Below are 15,697 nucleotides of genomic sequence, written 5' to 3'. Positions count from 1 at the left end.
TAGCAAAAGGTTTTCTTTTCATAAATTTCTTCCTATTTGTTTTGATTTTTGGACGCACTTCAATTGCATAACGATTGCGAGCACTAAAAAATTTCGTGTATGCGAAAGACGATGACGATGATGATGTCGATGATGAGTTTGTTTTTTCTTTTCTTTTTTTGTTTATTATTATAATTTTTGTGATTTTGTTTGTGTTTGCTTTTAGCCACCGTATACTCGACGTACAAACGTGTGTGTGTGTGTGTGTGTGTGTGTGTGACTGAGTGTGTATGATTAACACTGTGCCGCACCGACAGCAACAAAAGCAACTGGCAAACGCACTCGACGACTTTCGCGACACGACTGACGACGGGTGATGACGGCCAAGACGGTCTTGGCTACAACGCTGGCTTGAGCTGGGCCTGGCTTGTTGGCTGGCTGGCTGGCTGGCTGGCCTTACCGTAAGTTCGGTTACGTTGGCCGTTTGTCGATCAGGTTCGGCTTTTTTTGTTTTGTACTCGTTTGAAACTTTTGCTTCATGGCTTAACTTAGCTTAATACCATTTAGCGTGTCGAAGCTTGCCGAGCGCCAAAACTGAAGCTTTTTTTTGCTGTGCTGAGCTAAGCTTAAGAGTTGTCTTGCTACTCTTTTGATTTTAGCTCTCTTAACTGTTATGGCAGCGATAAGCGCAAGAGTATGAGAAAGCATTCTTTTTGGACAGGTCAAAAGGCTGTTAAGCAAATTTAATAATTCTCAAACAAACACTCTGTTAATTTGCATATTTTGATCATAAATCAACGATCGCATAGATCACAACAGAGCGGGCAGAGAGTCACAGCTTTCTACGTGATAATTACATCATCAGCGTTGCGACGATCTTCGCCATTTCTTTCTTACAAATTAAGTTGGTTTTTCGGACCGTGTATGCGTATTTATCATTTGATTACTTGAAAGCTTTTGCCGACAGCGCCCAGTAACCAAATCAGCCAGTAACCAGGCAGAGATGATATATAGTATACAGACAGATATAAATTCCAATAACGGTAATATTAATTTTGATGCGCTGTTTATTCTAATGGCACTCTGAAGGTCAACCGATCACTGGAGTGTATGTGTGTATGTGTTAAAGCTCTTAAAATGTCAAAATGCTTTTAATTAAAAAATTCTTTACAATCCGCCCACAACATAGTTAAAAACAAAAGGCTTTGGCGACAAACGCAACACCAGACAATCTCATAAATCAGAGCAATCAATGTTAATCGAAAAGATTTATGTGACAGCAATTAAACCAGCTGAGCAATTGCGCTATTGTTGTAATAAATACATAATATCTTACAAGACAGTTTTTACAATAATTATAGTTGTAACAGTGCAACAAGTGCAGGGGAATTTGCATAGAAATTCAAAGAACTACAGCCCACTTTGGTCTCTTGCTTTGTCTCTGGCTTTATCTCATGAACCTGCTCAGCTGCAAAATATATAAAAAAAAAATAATTACAAAATCAAAGCAAATATATGCTGGCAACGCGTCAATTTAAAATTCCACTAGCTAGTTGTCTTAGCTGATCATAGCTGCTGCTGGTGGTGCTGCTGCAGTGCACCATTTCATGAAATTAATGAATTTCTGACACCCTGTAGGTAGTAAATTGCTGAACGGGGTATATTCAGAGCGGGATGAATGTGCATATCGAAAATATTTGAGATAATTTTGATCTTAATAAATGAATTGCAAACAAATTTTATATCTTAAATATATTCTTAAATATACTTATATAATTGAATTCAATTTTATATTAGTCTATTTAAATTTGTAAAGCTTTTTAGTCATATGTTTAATATTTTCGTAAAACACTATTTATCATTTTGAAATAACATTCATTTAATTATATTCAATGTAAATTTGAATTCTGACTCCCAAAGTTTGAGTGATTAAGGGTTTTACAGTCGTAACTACGCTCCTAGTCATTCATGCTTGTAAACATTTGAAGTTATTACTGCTGAATGCTGCACCCACTGGTCAACGCCGCATGGGGCAAGCAAAGATATCAAATTGAAACTGCAATCAAATGAAGTTCTAGCCAGGCATGATTGACGCAGCAGCATCAGCATCAGCATTAGCAACAACAGCTTCAGTTTCATTTCGAGCAACAACAGCAACAATGCTGGGAATGTCTTGAAATAGCTGCTAGTTAAATTATAATACATGTTATATTCACGTGTCTGTGACTGTGGCTGTGAGTCGAGCCAAGTTCGTTGCCTAAGTCTTTGTTGTTTCGGCTGCCATTGTTTGCTGTATCAATATGAAAACATGTGCACTCACACATTTTTCACACACATTTAATTTGTTTAAATAAATATCAAACACACAAGTAAATGACTTCATTTTTGGACCACCATTGCATAATAACCGCTCAGACACAACGACAGAGACAGACATAGAGCATCATTCTCCCAGCTAATGACACTGCTTGTACAAATATCTACTATTCGTGTTTTGACACATACAAAGCGAAGCACGACCACTTTAAAAATATTTAGTTGGGTGCTAATTATGACAACAATACAATAACAACAGTAGGAACAACCACAGCTAGCAACTGACCACTGTCCAGGTTTTATGCGCACTTTTGCTTAGTTTAATAGACGCTATTATCAAATTATGAGCAACGCACTCATGATGGCATCATAAACGCTGTGACTTTAAGCTCCTATTTCGGTCGTTTGCTAGTTCGCTTGTTGAGTGGGCGTAGCATGTCTGGCATACAAATGCCAGCTGTTTGTTGGTTCGAAATGCCCCTGCATTTAGCTGGAAATTATTATCATTTTAACATGCAGCGCATGGGCAAAATAAAGCTTTTTAACTCATCAGCTTGTGTTGTTTCCACATTTTGCACTTGTTACACTTTGGGCGTTAACTTGAAAAAAATCCATAGTTTGGTATTCACAATAAGTACATTTAATAACAATGGTATGCGGCATTACATAATCCATATACGATCAACCGAAAATCGATTGGACGCGTTCATGAAATGAAAAGTGAAAGATTTGGCGGTTGTGTCAAGTGAAAGACAAAATAGCCCTAAGCGTCAATCTAATTAGGTATAAAACGCTATAGAGAGATACATAATTGTTTTATTGAAAGCCAATTAAAGTCAAGTTCAAATGGCGCACCTCGTGCCGAGCCATAACAAAAGTACCAACAGCCTCGTGTATTTGTAATTAAAATTGGGCGAGCGTTGAAAATTTGCCAAGATAAAATAAGATAGCGAAACAGAAAAATGGGTAAAGGTACCAAGCAGCGAACAGCGACTGCTTTTGAACTTGCTAAAAGCTGAGACAAGGCAACTTATAAAGTTTTTAAATATTTATAAAAATCAAGCTTCATGTGTAAATTAACTATGAAAACAAAACTTTGCTCGGCAAAATAAAAACCAAACCAAAACGAAACGAAATTCCGTTGTAATTAGATTATTTTCGGTTTGGGCTGGCTGGATTGAGTGGAGGTGTGATAAATTAGGAATAAATAAAACATGCTTATAGCGTAGATAACTAGTATATCAAATTTTCGATCTCTAGCTTGTGCCTCTTTTTGGGATCGACTAGGTCAAGTAGATGATCAGGTCCGAAGATATTTTGTCCTTCTGTCAATTGGACAAATATGTATGTTTATAATTTGTTTACAGGGTATAATGACAAAAGCAATCTGCAAACCACTTGAATTACAGTTTAGGGCTGTAATTTTGTAATTATTTGTTAGCTGTCAGTGGCTGTCATTAGATACAACAACAGCCTTGGTTTTACCCATCTTCTCTTAATGTTTGCACTAAGTAAAAACAAATGGAATAAAATAAAAACTCATACAAGACAACAAACAAAAAAATAATAATGATAAAGTAAAAACAAATAAAAAAGATACAAAGTTCAAGTCCACAGAAGATGTAGGTAACATTGACCCGCTACGCTTATCGTATAACCAAGCGTCAAGCCGCAGACGCTGCAATTCATTCATAAGCCCAAACGAACCCAATGTTTACTACATGCTTAAGTATATATATATATATATATATGTATATATGTCTGCACTCGTACGTATATCAATGCCATGCGGCACTCATAAATACTTTGTTAAATATATTTTGTAATTAATTTTTTGGCAAATGATTCTGGCTTCGGCAAACAAAAGACTTATGGCACAAATGCGCACTTCCCTTCAACAATCAGAGATTGGCAAATTCACAATTACAAAACGGAAACACTTCACACACGTGATTGTATTTTCTTGTATTTGTATTCGTGCTCCGCAAAAGTTCGGCAATCAAATTATATATGTTTAATATATGGCTGGCCATATAATATACGCATACTCACAGTGCTTTTAAGCCGCTAATAACACAACTGAGTTCAGTTCTTGTGGGCCATAAGCCAAAGCCAAAGACCAAAGCCAAAAACCAGCGCCAGTCAGGTAATCAATGTCGCTCGATCAGCGCCACTTGGTCGCCTTTTGTTCGATTGTTCAGGGCAGGCTGTGAACTTGATGCCAATATGTCACACACTCGAAAAGTACTCGAACCGATTGGCGTTAATGGTAACAAACACATACACACGCACGCACACATCGACACTCGGTCTCAGGGAATACAAATTTTTGGCTGTTTAGCTTAATTAAATCATTTACTGAAATGATTGTGCGCTATTTTGGCATTTGATGTCATTGGCTCAATGCGAAGGCTAACAGCAAAAGACCAACCACCAAAGCTGCCTGCTCAGACCAACAGCAGTTAAGAGCAACAGCAGTGGTAGCAACAGCAGTCTACGATTGCGCAATGGGCCATAAAAAACCCTTTTTGCTTATACTCGGATGTGGGTCAGTTTTGTTCGACTCAAGGGGCTAATGTGGTTAAGCGTGGTGGACGCCTCTAGCAGCTGATTTATTCATGTTTTTGTGGCATGCCACAACAGGAAATCCCTGAAACGAGTTTTAACCAGCTAAAAAAAAAAGACAAAATAAAAAGGGCGAGGCAGCTGTGCTTGCATCATTGGACGCACTTTCGCTGCAGACGACTCGACCTTTGACAAGCTTCATCAGATTGTGACTTACAGCACAGCAACTTACCATCTTATAAATGTTGGCGTTAATGCTTTATTATCATTATCATCCATGTTACTCAGCTAGCCACAATTCTTGCTAAAACGACGACAAAAACAATTGACCAAGCTGGCAGCCTAAGCCTTTCGTTTGCAGTTCCTGGCCAGCTACTGTTTTGTTTTTTGTCCATTTTCGTTTTTTGTGGCTCCAAAATTAGCTATCTGATTTACGCTTTGTCGCGTGCATGTTATTGAAGTAGTAGTATATAATGGTGTTATTGCTGCTGCTGGTGTTGTTGTTCCTGTTTCTTTTTCGGGTAATGGGTCTCAAAATGATATCATGTAATTTGAAACAATGTGCTTGAACAATTTATTATAAGCCACCAACTGGTTGCTGACAGCTGTGCTTGTTAAGTGATATTCAATTTTTATATCTAGATATATACTCATATATGTATATAAAGATATATATAGCGGATTTGTGGCTGCCTGCTTGTAAGCGCGTGCGGTGTATCTGTTTTTTTTTTTCATTTTGGACCATTCATTGTCTTGTGTGTTTTTTACTTCTTTTTTTTTTGGCTAGGCAGGATTTGTCGGCTTATGGAATTTGTTTAAATTGCTTTTGTATGCCGGCATTACCTTTCACCTGTGCTGCACTTTTTGCTGCTGCACGGTGTTGCATGGTGTTGCACTACTAATTGCACAATTTGTGGCCCGCTGTTGTCAAGTGCTGTATAATTTCGGGGTGGGCGTTTCTTTTTCTGAACTCATTTCAGACGGGCGCGCACAAATAAAATAATAGCCAAAAATGAGTTGGCCTTTTTGTTTGTTGGCCTGCAAGTGAAAGGCCTGCGGTCATTACACAACCAACAAATGGGCAAAAAAAAAAATTAAAAAAATGAGTAAAGTCGAGCAGCAACCCAACAAACAACAACAAAGCAGCCAGAGCTGACCCATGTGCCCAGAGTGCAATTAAAAACAACGACGGCGCCGGTTACAACAAATTGTTAAGGAAAATTATCGTTGAACAATGCGCGACCGCCCGCGCCACAAATAAAAAAATTGTATAAAAAACAAAACTACAACAAGTGAGAACGGTTCATTCGGGCGTTACCGGTTACGGACTACTCTAATACCAGTGTCGCTGTTTGAAGGACATTGCCAGTAAAAAGCTAACCAAATTTGATGACTTTAGCATTATTTATTTATTTCTTTTCCATTTATACTGACGAACATTATACAAAACCAATATACACTCGTACCTTCGGTGTCAGAGTATAAAAATACCTGGAGCAGCTGCGAATTGAATGGTGGCTAAAACTTTAGCTGTGGCCATATGGCTTGTAAGCCCATATCTATTGACTCTGCACCTCGTTTGCTCAATCAGCGACCGGCCGCAAAATGTAAGCCAATTAATTTGCTGCATTTTTTTTTTATTGTTTGTTGTTGCTCGTTCTTTTGTTTGCCAATTTGGCTGGCCGTAATTGTCCAAAATATGGACTTTTAATTACATATTGTGCAGCAATTGAAACCCAATCGTTTGCCGCTCTAAAAATATTAGAAGACTGGCAACAGCTAAGCAGCTTAACGACTTAACACTTGGGCCCTTTTGGAGACCCAGTCTTATAACACCTGACAGAGACTTGTGTGTGCGTTAGTGTGGATGCATTTTCAATTTTCCTTTCAAGCAACAAAATATTCAAATCAAAAGTCGGGCTGCCACTGTGAAATTCATTTTGCTCAAGGTTAAAAAAATGATGAAAATTATAAGCGTATGTTTTTTCTATACCCTGTGAGCCTGTACAACATTTTAAAAACAGAGGTATAACAGCAAATTTAGTAATTATGCAATAAAGTGTACGTATTCTGTTACAAAGAGAATAACGCAATTCTTGGAGAAGGTTAATCTGGAGCTACATGTGGTGTAACAAATTTGGTTGCGGTTATAAGATCATACTCTAAAGAAAAACATATCAGATTTAATTTAATTTAGTTTAAAGATAGCTCTTAGGCTATATAAAAAATGTATCAAATATTGATCTAAATACGAAGTATTCCACAGTTGAGCTATCTAGAGTAGAGCATTCGTATTTGTTTTCTGCTGTCTAAGCAGAATATGGGTTGGGCTTAGCTGAGCAGCGTGCAGATACAGATACACATATAGTTTGTACATAGTTAGCGCCAAACAGACAGGGCGACAGTTGAAGTTAGCGTCTTGTGCTGGGTGCTGGGTGCTGATTGTCCAGGTCTATAGCTGGTAGCTTTGTTGGCTGTTGTGCTGTGGTGCAACCTCAAAAGATTTGAGCAGTCGCAGCAGTTGCGGTTAATTTGCTTGTCATTGCCCAGTTGAGTGGCGGCTCAAACCGAAAAGCGGAGGCTGCCGTCCGCAATGGTCTACTATTTGAATACAAATTTAATTTGAAATTGAAACGGCTGCCGCTGCCTAGAGTTTTATTTTATCTTTTTTTATTTTGTTTTGTTTTGCCCAAGCAGGCATTTTGGGCAGCTGTTTTGCCACTTGTACGTGCCGTAAATTAGACACTGCAGAATGCAGCAGCACCCAGCTAATTGGAAAGTGAACGCTTGCTCGACATACATACATCTACTAAATATAACAAAGCACAAACAACAATAATAACAACAGGCGACCTTAAAAGCCTGCATTACCTAAGTCATTTTGCCTCATGAGTATGAGTTTGAGTACAATTTCGGCCACAACATCGACTTTCCGCCAAAATGTGCCCCAATCAATTCATATCAAATTTAACCTGCATCGCCTTTGAACCACAGTTCAACAGACAGCCCCCAAATGTTAAACAATTTTGTTTAATCAACGTTAATTTTTTTTCGACTTGTACTCGTATCGCAGCAATTGTCTGAGCAGGCAGCACGAATTTTTATGGCTTTAGCTGCCAATTCCAGTTCCAGATCCAGTGCCATAAGTGAGCGGCAGGAACAGCGCTTAAATTGAAGTCGTGTTTCAGGGTTTTCAGACACCCACCTGGAAGTATCAACTAGTTTAATTGTAAAAATTGGTAGATGAAAGATAATTCGTTCTAATGTGGCCATTTCATATAAGTCAGCGTTAGAGAAAGTGTTGATGTTTTGTTTGCCACGCCCATTTTTAACCTGTCAGTCACTAACTTGAAGCAGCAGTTACTAATGTTCAATATAAGGACTACAGCCCGTCCAAGCCACGTTCTATGTCGGGTGGACTTTGAAATTCGTAAATAATATGAGCGTATTTGTGTTATTCTCGCCTTGTTCAGTTATTTTTGTTATTTATTCCATTTTTGCGCAATTATCGTGCACAGAGCAGTGCACAGGTCCAGTTTTTCAGTATTGAGTATTAACGATTGAGCATTCGGTTTTTGTAGTTCCAGTTGCTGTCCAGTTAAAGTTGGCAACTGTTGCTTTCGCTTCTAGTGCAAATGTAGATTTGTTGCTGATTTGCAGCACTTTTATTTTCAGCTAGTTTGTGGTTACTCGTGTTGGCTGGTGGTTTTGCTTGTTGTTAGTTTCGTGGGTTGGCGGGTTGGCGGTCGGTGGTTGGTGGTTGGTAGTGGTTAGTTGGTGGTTAGCAGCGCGCACTTGTGTCTGCTCCAATTTGCCACGCTTGATTTAGGCAGTGATTACAGGCGGCACCACCACTGTCCACAGTCCACTGTCCGCCGTCGTCATCTACAAAGACGTATAATTTATGTGAGATTGCGTAATCTTTGCCGATTTTTTCAGACTTCATGTGAAAATGCCACAAATGCGTTGGCTATCATAAAAAGAAGGTGTTTGTTAGTTTTTTTTTTTTTTTTTTTGTGTACTTTGTAGATAAAGTTTTCTCTGCTGGCTGCTGTGACTAATTTATGCGCCAAGGTTTAATTTGGGCAGTCGTCGGCATTTCAAATACCTCAGTTTCAGGCTGCTCTTTAAATGGGCATTGATGTGTTCATTCAGTGATCTTGATGGATGCGTGTGATTCGTAGTCGGCCCTCAATTTAAGATTGTTTTGTTGAAATTTGGCGCATTAGTCTCAGGTTCGTTGCCTAAGTCTTTCGGTTAATATATGCATACAAATCTTGAGAATGTCACTAAATAAACAAATTAGAGCACACTTTTCCATTTGTTTTACTTTTTCACTTTGTTGCATAATGACTAACAGAGTAGTGGCACATGCCCACCCGCTGCCCATCCCCTGCTAACACTAATTAAGATGAATTGGGCGAAAAGCAAATATATTTTGTTTTGATTTTAGTTAACTTAATTTTCGCTGTTGTTTTTTTTAATGAGTGTTTGCTTTTTTTTATGCATGTTATTTGATATGCCTCTATTAATTGATAATTAATACAGATAAGACTTAAGCTAAAAGCAAGCAAACGAACGAAGAACTTGCTGCCAACGCTGACTGAAACTGAAACTGAAACCAGTTTGTTGGCCAAGTAAATGCGGGTGTCACTTAACTCATAAATCTTATGCGACCACAACCACAACCAATGGCCTTGAATGCCCTCAGTCGCGCACATGCTCCAGCCTGAGTATTGAGACTCTTTTCGTCCGCTTTACAGATGCCGCTCTGTGTGTCCTGACAAAAGCGCGCTTCCCTGGAATTTGGACGCGCTTCAGCTCACATCAACATGATTAATTGCGGGCTAATGTCAAATTCTTCTGTGTGTGTGTGTGTGTGCGTGTGCGTACATTGCACCCCATTCAGTGGCATCAATAGGACTTAATCTCTGTGAGTAATCAGTGTTTGGCGGGCAGCTGTGACTAATCTGATCTGTGCAGATCAACGCACAGATTGACCATTATCAATGTCTGTCAATTAAACTCGTCAGCATGCCAGCACATGTCACAACAGCTAGCCACTGACCGGTCGCTAACGGTATAGCTCCCATGTTCCGCTGTCAGCCTCATGTCAACGCAACTGTCAGCCAAGGCGAGCTTAGGCTAGCAACAACAACAACAACCACTACAACAGAAGAAAAAAAAAACAACGCAGTGTTATCTCAAGTAGAGTGTATTTAAATTATGACTGCAACTGGGTTGCCTTACATACATAAGTCAGCAGGGCGAGTGCAACAACTAACTGGTTCATAGTCGCATTGCAAATGGCCGCTTGGCTAATAATGGAAGTTCAAGGCGCAGCATATAGTATGTGTGAGTGCATAAACATACAAACTTAACTTAACTGTATAATTAAGACACAGGCCACAATTAAGCTCTAGGTCTGTTGCTGTTGGAACATTTAATTAACCAAGTCTTATGGCAAATATTTCTTGGACAAGTTTATAGCCGCTTTCCCCCTCTTTTCCCCTTCCACCCACCGAAATGCATTGCAAAATTGCGCAAAAATTAATATCAAATCGATAATGTTAAGGTGTTCAGCAACTGAAACAGGTAAAACCAGCACTCGCTCTCAATCTAGCCGCTGCAAAAGCGGCGTGGCCAACGGGAACTAAAGCTTCAAAGCACGCACACACACACACATATATATGTGTATATATACATCACACACGAGGAGCACACACTGGCCGAAAAGCTGCAAAGAGTCTTGCGAATGCAATTTGAAAAGTGAGAGTGGTTCGGCCAGCTGCGGCTTAGCGACCAACAAGAGCGTGTGTAGAGAGCATGTAAAGAGAGAGAAAAGAAACTAAAGCTTTTGCGCTCTTAAGTTGCTTTGAGCTTAAGCGCATTTTGTCTTCGCTTTTGCTTAATTTTTAATTGTTTGCATGCAGAAATACACAGTTGACTGCGCCCGTTTGTAAAATATTTCAAAGCATAGTTTTCATTGCATAATTTTAGGCTGTGTACTATTTGAATTTGTACTAAATAGCTGTTAAATTAATAAATATAAATAACAAACTGAAATAATTAAAAGTGTATAAGATGTAAGAAATTGTTACAAATTTCAAGTTTGCCTATCTTTATCTATAAGTAAATCAAAATCTGTAGGAATTCAGATTATATTGCATATATAAATATTGCTAATATGCGAAGGAATGTAATTAATAAATGAGGGTAGACTGTTAACCCATTTCTTATTTGTACAGATATTCTGATGTATTTTATTCATTTAAGCCATAATCTGTGATTTAAGTCAAAGTTAAAAGGCTTATAAAACAAACTTGTGCATTAAATTTGTCAGCTTAAGATAAAAGGCTGCAACAATTTGTCAGACTTTGTGTAGTAAACACTTTTTGTTTCGCTTTCGTTGCCCTATAAACAAGAAGTGTGTCAGCTTATAATTAAGACCCCTCCATTTAGCAACGATTCAATTAACACATGACCGCCATTTAACTTTTACCATTGGCCAGCCCAAGAATGCTCAGCAAATGTTGCGCTTTGGCTGCCAGCCAAGTGGAACTGGAAGTACAAATGTAATTGACAATGGAACCTGCGGCGTCGTGGTGGGGCGTCGTTGAAAACACATGTTCTTGCAACTGATTGCAAATTTACGATTATACGATTACTGACTGTCGATTTTTGTTTCATTTTGAGCGGTCTTAATGTTATTTTTATTGCAACACAAGTTTGCGACCAAGTGGAACAAAAGCCAACCCAAAAGGAACACAACTCAGACCTCAAAGAGCTGAAATCGAAGACAAAAAGAATGGCATCTGAAATTGCATTTGGTTAGTCATGCGCAAAAAAAAAACATTAAATATAATAATAATAATTGTAAGGTGCAAAAATCCGAAACAGACAATTGCGTTGCTGCCGCTAGCTAGAGTATTATTGTTGTTGTTGTGGTTGTTTTTAGTATTGTTGTTGTTGTTGCCTTTGTGCTTGTTACACTTGCCGTCAACTTGGCAGCAGCAAAAGCAGCCACCGCAGTTGTTTTAGTTGCAGTTTTTCTGGTATCTCCTTTGTTATGGCCATTAATAATGATTTAATTTCCATTGTTTTCCCGCCAGTTCTGCGCAACTCCGTCAAGGACGCGTCCATTCGTCAGCTTCAATGATTTGGCTGATTTGGCAGCTTGTGTTCGGCTGATGCAAAGGCATTGCCATGACGCTTGACGTTGACTCAATTGACCTTCAGCCTGAAATTTCAAGCCAACAATTAATATGCACTTCACTTTTATAATATATGTGTCATATTTACTTTAATTACAAACATGTCTATGGATGTAATCTTTCTTCAACCCTAACAACTCCAAACATGGCTATTAATACTCGTCAAAAGGCATAGTTGATAGGGAAGACTTTTCTCATATCTCTTTAAAATTTGTTAAATAGATTTCTGATATCTTGAATAATATGTGTAATAGATTTTACATGTTTAAGGCTAAGATGCGTTTGAAAATCATCAATAAATACAAATTTCAGAACAACTTTTTATACACTAGATATATTTATGAATAATCTCTCTTCAGTCCTATCCTTTTAGGGTAAACAATTCCTCTTTCTAAATGTGTAATGCAGTCTGCTTTTCGTTAACAGTTTCTCAACTCCATTTACCTCCAGCCGGAATTACTAACTACATATTGATATGCGTTTCATTTCTGCACAATATGTGTCATATTTACTTTGCATATATATATGCAATATAAGTTCTTTTACTTATCATTAACAGCTTCGCTTTTCAACCGGCTTATCGTTATATGAACTGCATGTCTCATCGCATTTTTTAGAACTTTCACCAAGTGGAACTTTGCAACCTTCGCTGAAGATTCAGTGGTTTGGCGCAAATAACCACCATCAAATACTTAATGAATGCGCCATCATAATATTTATAAGCATGCAAATATTGGAAGGGAAAAAGCCTTGAGTCAAGGGAAAGAATTTGCGGTTAGAACAGCAACCAACTGGGCTTTCCAGCTGAGCAAAGAACGGTTCACTGTTTACAATGCCAAAAAGCAGGTCAACTAAAAAAAAAACAACAATCGCCTGTCCAATGAAATCATTTACATTACAGAAAACGTTATTGACAACAATAACAACAACAACAACAACAAGAACATTAAGATCATGAACAATTTGTTCTAATTTCCTGCAGAGACTTTGGCCTAACACAGCTAACAAACGAGTTTAATATTGCTGCCTTGGCACCCCATCGTCTCTAAGAATCAAAAAATCGGTTTCATAATTGGCGTGCATGATACAGCGAATTCCCAAAAGGCAACATGGTCTATGTCTGAGTCCAGGTCTATGTTCGACCATTTTTGGCGCTGCCCGTGTTCCTGTTGACCTTGCTGTGGCTCTGGCTGTGAATTTGCATAACGGCAAATATGACTTAATTGCTGGCGGCGGCCCATGACACAATTGTTCGATTTGGGCCTGATTGCTGATTAGGCAATGCAAACAAACACACAATCAGTTGTGTCGTCAATGGTTGCCTGCGTGTGTGTGTGTGTGTTGATGTACTTGTATGTGTATGTGCGATGCGGGCGCCAGGAGTTCAATGTCAATAATTGAGCATGGCGCACACAGCTCATAAATAACGGTGCAGTGTCATTGTCAACGGTCTGCCCAAACAACAAGTAGGACGACGACGAATAAAGTTATTAACAATGCGCCAACATGTACGTGGATCTCAAAATGGACGAACGTGACAAATACCAATAGGCAGACCGAGCAGACCTCGGAACCAGGCTTGTGGTCTATGCTGCAACAGCAACAGCAACAGCATCAAAAACAACAACAACAACACATTGTCCATCATCGAGGCATGCCACGCAGGCATAGCAGGCAGGCAACTCCAAGTTGAATAAGGGCAAATACAAGTTGCCGTCAACGCCGCCAACGTAGCTGGTTTAAGACCTGGCTGCAGGAAAACACCGTTAACATTTTATTTGACTGAAATTGCCTTTAATTTATTGCTGACGTGGCAGCATTTGCATTTGCATTTGCCATGTGCCGTACTACACAAAACAAAATAAATGCTATCAAATTTATAAGCTATTCATTTTCATTTATTAAGAATTTTAATCTGATGTACGACTTGTGTCAGAGTATTTTAACATAAAGTAAAATAAAATAAAGTTTTAAATAAAACTGTTTCCATCAAGTCTGCCAATCAGTTAGTCTACAAATTTTGCGACTTTTTCAGTGTAAGTATGGCTCTAACTGCGTTTGTGGCTCTGGCTTTGGCCGTGTTGCCTTGCAATGTTTTTATTGTTGATTTTGCAGCGTTGCTGTCAAGTGGCACTTGTTCTAATTTTTCCATTTCAAAACCAATCAGCGCATTGCTTGGCGACCCCGCTCTCCACATCTACCAAATCTCAATACTGTTTTTCTTGTTGTTGTAGTTTGTTATGGTAGTCAATGCCAGGGCCAAGCACAGGTCTTGGTATAGGAAATCGACGCTTGGAACACTATGTGGCATGTCTTACATCATAAATAATGTTGAGTCTAGCATTTAAATAAATCAATTAAATGCCGCATTGATACTTTGTTTGCGGCTGCTACTCAAGTTGCACGAACCTTTTTCTCGCGGTTCTAAATTTTCGACGAGACAGTCACGCAGGAAGCAACAGGTACATCCACGATGCTGACTGCAAGTTAAGGACATGCTTGGCCCGCAGTACATGCGCTGAACACGTGTAATACCTCATCGTATTATCTGCTTATTTTTGGCACGTACATAAAAATATTACACAAGATAAGAACGAGCTGCTGTCGCCGTTGCTGCTGCTGCTGCTGTTGCTGTTGCTGCCGATGCCGCTGCTGTTATCGTGTGGGTAAGCTTTGGGGTTGGCCCTGCATCACATCCGCATTTTATTAGCAAAGAATTAGAATGCTCGTGCCAAACAAAATGCGGCGTAATTAATTCCATAGCAGAGCGAACAACCTGTCAGCGGTCAAGCTCAAAATCAAAATGACAACTTGCGGTACATGTACACGCCCACGCCCACGCCCAGCCAACAAAACGACAACTGACGACTACAAAGTGGTCAACAGCATTAACAAGAACAGCAACAGTAACAACAACAATAACAATAACAACAACAGCAATGCAATTAGCATATTAACTGGCTGCAACAAGTTGCTTTAAAGTTCAATACCAACTGCATTGGCTCCAGTTCGACTGCTCCAAATCCTTTTATGCAAAAAATAACTTGGTCAAAATACTTAAGCTCAAGCAGCATTGCTGTTGCTTTGTCATCATGCAGAATCGAGCAATCGACTGAGCAAACTGGGTCAACGCCGTCAGAACACGTCAAAATGCCATATGCAAAAGAAATTCTGCGGAGGAGTTTTTGCCACTCAGCTGGCTGCCCCAGCACCAGTAATCACCAGGCAGCATGCAACCAGCGAAGTGTTTGACATGCTTTGACAGTTTTGTACGACCAAATTCATCAGCACAATTTGCTAAAAGCTGTCGAAGGTGTTAACACCATTTGCATACTCACATTTAGACTTTAAGTTCCATAAGTAATCTCTAAATTAGTTTACAACCTGTCATCCAATAATTCATTATAATAAATGCATATATTGTCATTTCGCTGATATTACCTTGAATAAATTAAACACATACACTTATATGGAACCATTCATTGGTATTATATCCAAGCTGAGATTCACAAAGTTATAAATAAATACAAAATTAATTTAAATGTAGCGATACTTGAAATATATACAACTTTTAAATAATAAATTTAATTCTTTTTAAATGTTCGTACACGAAAAACGGAAAT

This window comes from Drosophila grimshawi, unplaced genomic scaffold, assembly GCF_018153295.1.
Source record: "Drosophila grimshawi isolate 15287-2541.00 unplaced genomic scaffold, ASM1815329v1 contig_1367, whole genome shotgun sequence".
NCBI lineage: Eukaryota > Metazoa > Arthropoda > Insecta > Diptera > Drosophilidae > Drosophila > Drosophila grimshawi.
This window is presented reverse-complemented; position numbering follows the sequence as displayed.